The sequence below is a fragment of the Lytechinus variegatus genome, chromosome 8 (genome assembly GCF_018143015.1).
Source record: "Lytechinus variegatus isolate NC3 chromosome 8, Lvar_3.0, whole genome shotgun sequence".
Taxonomy (NCBI): domain Eukaryota; kingdom Metazoa; phylum Echinodermata; class Echinoidea; order Temnopleuroida; family Toxopneustidae; genus Lytechinus; species Lytechinus variegatus.
Genome location: NC_054747.1, coordinates 15,723,486 through 15,728,060, shown reverse-complemented (window position 1 = coordinate 15,728,060; position 4,575 = coordinate 15,723,486).

The window sequence follows — 4,575 nt, the reverse complement described above, 5'->3', positions numbered from 1 at the left end:
GTGTAATAGAATTAATATACAGGTATACTGGACCTACCAATCAAAAATGCTAGCGCAGAGCGATAGCTCATATGCCTACTTAAACTTTTTCACAATATTTCAATTTTTACGAATTTGATGATTAGGACCTCCTTGCCTGAAGCACAAAATGTTAGAATAATGGAATTCCATGTGTTCAGGGAGGAATGAAACTTCATTTCACATGACAATGACGAGAAAATCAAAATATTTCATATTTCAAACAATAAAAAACAAAAGAAATAGTGAGTGAGTGACATCATCGACTCTCTCATTTGGATGTAACTGGCTCGTTCATATAACTATTTTGTTAAAAATAAGCGAAACTTTAAAATGTCATAACTTTCTTATTTTATATCCGATTTTGATGAAATTTTTAGTGTTATGATTGTTGAATTTTTCTCTTTGTATTCAAATCAAATTTTTGTTGGGGTGGATTTGTCCTTTAAAATTGCCCTTAACTTATGAACAGCTTTATGAAAAGGCCCTTAGTTATATGGACAATTCAGTGATATGAAAATCAGAGAGTCGATGATGTCACTCACTATTCTTTTGTATTTTTACTGTTTGAATTATACAACATTTCAATTTTTACGAATTTAAAAAATAGGACCCTCTTGTTTGAACTACAAAATGTTAAAACAATGTAATCCCACATGTTCAGGGGGGGATGATTTTTTTTTGTTCATAAAAATATTTCATATTTCACATAATAAAATACAAAATAAATAGTTAGTGAGTGAGTGATGTCATCGGTCCCCTCATTTGCATACCGACAAGGATTTGCATATAACCACAACTGTTTTTTTTAAATAAGCAAAATTTTAAAATGTCATTACTTTCTTCTTTTAGTTTTAGATTGGATTTTGATGAAATTTTCAGCTGTTATGCTTGTCTGATTTTCTCATTACTATTCAACATGTTCAAAGCAGCTTTTTGTTGGGGTGCATGACTTGTCCTTTAAATCACTTCTATTGGAACATCTACAAATTTCGGATTTTTTATTGTTTGTGGCAGTTTTACTTTTTAATTTCAAAAGAGTAAGATTTTACCAACTTTATATCATGAGAACAGGAATAAACCCTTTATATCTACTCATAAAAATTGAAATCAAATCAATAAAATCAAGTCAATCTTGCAAAACCAAAGATGTACATGTAGCCTATATGGGACCCCTACTCGACTTGTATGTATGAGTGGACTTTGTTGATAGTAAAACAAAGTTCTTATTTCTTTATGTCAAACTTCAGAAGTATTTTAGAGGACAGTTTTCAAGAAAGAAAAGTACAGGAACTCTGAACTTATTAGGCTGAATCTCAACATAAATTTTGCCAGGATGGGTTATAACCTTGGATCCTACTAGAAAAGGCCTGTTCAGACATTCTGAGTGAGATTGTGCTTCATTCAGCCAGTTTTTAAAATGTATGAATGTTCTTGGCAAAGGGCACTAACATGACTAAATCATAGCAACTATACATTTTAGTGCCCTTTGCCAAAAGGATTTATGTTTGTACATTTTTAAGTGAATGTTTTGAATGGAGTACAATAAAAGTAAAATTCTGCAACGTCCCTGGTGACCCATTAAACCCATAGTTTATCATTTTATTCTTTTATATGTCTTATTCAAATAAATAGGCCGACACAGTAGTATAAGGGAACCCGTTTTCTTATTTTTTGCAAAACTTCTAACAACTGCCAAATACTGGTATTCAAGTTTATTGTGAAACAAATCATTCAAATCAACTTGCAAGTTTGTCAAAAATTTGCAAGCAAATGCTTTGAAATAGTCCAATAGTTCCAACTATGGTTCAAAGAAGAACTTAAGGGAATTGTCCAGGCTGGAGAAATTTATATCTCACTGATTAATAGAGTAAAATTCAAAATGCTGAAAATGTGATCAAAATCGCATAACAAATAACAAAGTTATTGACTTTTAAAGATTTCTTTTCCATCTTTCCGGTGAAACATTTCTAGGCATGTCTTCATGAATATCCATTAGTTGGGCTGATGGTGGCATATCTCCACTTGTTCTTTTTATTATAATTATATGATATTAGGTTTATTAAAAAAAGAATTTACCAAGAACTAAAAAAATTGATTTGAGAACTAATTAAGTACATTAGTTATTTATTGCAGCAACTTATTTCATCATAATGGAGACACATTATTTACACATGTATGAAAAAATGAAATAATTATGATTTCGTGTTATAAGAAAAAGGAAAGATGTGATGTGACATCATCAACCCACCAAATTAATATTCATGACGATGTAAATATAACTGTTTTTCACAAAATACTGATAAGTTTAAAATACAATAACTTCGTTATTTGTCATCAAATTTTGGTGAAATTTTCATCATTTTACTCTATTTATTTAGATGTGAATATTTTCAGCCCGGTCCATTTCTTTAATGTTGAATGCAGTCGGTCAAAGTTTTGCAAGCCAATGCTTTGAAACAGTTGTTCCAACTGTGGCTCAAAGAACAACTTGGGGTTGAAACAAACAAAAGATAAGTGCAGTTTTCTTTAACATTATGATCTTCAATCATTGGCTTGAAAATAAGATTTAAAAAGTGTTTCTCTTTGGAGAATTTGAATCTCTGAGTCATGGAATTCTTCCAAATAAACTGATTTAGTCCAGGATAGAAGAGGCGTAACCTTGTTTTTTTATATATACAATATTTTTTGATGGTTTCTTGTCAATTCGAGGGTGCTGATTACGAATCTGAATGATGCCACTCGTGTAACCTTGAGCATTTTCCGCAAATTGGCAAAATCCAATATGGCCGCCAAAATATGCAAATTACCCATAAAAATCCTAAAATTGTCCGCACATTAGCTACGAAATGCATGAAATTGTGTGGCAGGAGTGAGATACTCCCTGAAAAAACAATTTTTGACAAAATATTTATTTTCCTCATATTTAAAATGGCCGCCATAGTCCATTGTATACTCTATTATGTACGATATGAATATGGAAAACTTAAAGTGAGCACTAAACCGCAAAGAAATCGCGATGTATGAACGAAGTGATATATGCAAATCATTATTACTAAAGAGATATACCATTTATTATATCATAAATGGGAATATTTCTGTATTTTGATATCTAAAATGGCCGCCACTGGCCCAAACAGTATTACGTACAATGGTAATGGGGGCCAAAAAATTCACAAGAGTGATCACTAAAATGCATATTATTAAGATTAAACGAGTGGAATAGTGACTAAAAACATAATTATTAACGAAATATATTATTAATATGCCATGTATGTGATGAATGTTGTATTTAGATATTCAAAATGGCTGCCAAAGGCCCTCAAAGCATTATCCACAATGAGAAAGTGGGGCAAAGAAATCACAAGAGTGATCACTAAAATGCATATTATATGTGATAAATTCATGGGATACTGTTTAAAAACGTATTTTCTAACGAAATACATCATTCAGGTTCAAAGTTTGTGTTAAATACTGTTTTTCTACTTTCAAAATGGCCGCCAGAGACATTAACAGTCTTATGCACAATGCAAAGTGGGAAACCAATATTCACAAGAGTGAGCACCATAAATGCAGATATTAGTGATCTATGAGTAAAATATTGAAAGCATAATTTCTATTAAGAGATATCATTTATTCTGCCAGTTAGGTGATAAAAACTGTTATTGGAAAATCAAAATGGCCGCTACAGGCCCTTAAGATATTATGCACAATGTGAATGGGAACAAATTATTTCATCAGAATTTTACTTTGCTTGGCCAAATGGTGATTTATGAGTGAAATATCGTCTGAAAACATGATTTATGACAAAATATATCATCTCTTATGTAATTTATGTGATAAATACTGTATTTCAACATACAAAATGGCTGCCATATGCCCTTTTTGTGAACATTATTTGTCTACACTAAAATTGTATATTATACGATAAGGGCTTATGTTGACAATTTTCAATTTAAAAATGCAGTGTTTATCACCTTAAATACACAACATTATGATATATCTCGTTAGAAACCATGGTGTTAGACAATATTTCACCCTTGCATCAGAATTCACAATAATAGGCAATATTTAGAGTCAAACAAAGCCAAATTCTGTCAAAATTATATGTCTAATGTTACAATGTACATAATACTTTTAGGACCTATTGCAGCCATTTTGGATTTCAAAGTACAGCATTCATAACCTCCACAACCAATATGTGATGTATTTAGTTAGAAATCATGTTTAAGACAATATTTTTACTCGTATATCACAGTCATATGCATTTCATGATTCTCACTCTTGTGAAAATTAGTTTCTCCATTCGCATTGTACATGATAAATATAGGGATTATGGCGGCCATTTTGAATGATATATTTTGTTATAAATCATGTTTTCAGACGATATTTCACTCATACATCCCCAATTGGCCAAGCAAAGCCAAATTATGCTGAAATAATTTGTTCCCATTCACATTGTGTATAATATCGTAGGGCCTGTAGCGGCCATTTTGACTTTCCAATAACAGTATCTATCACCTATCCGGCATAGTAAATGATATCTCTTAATAGAAA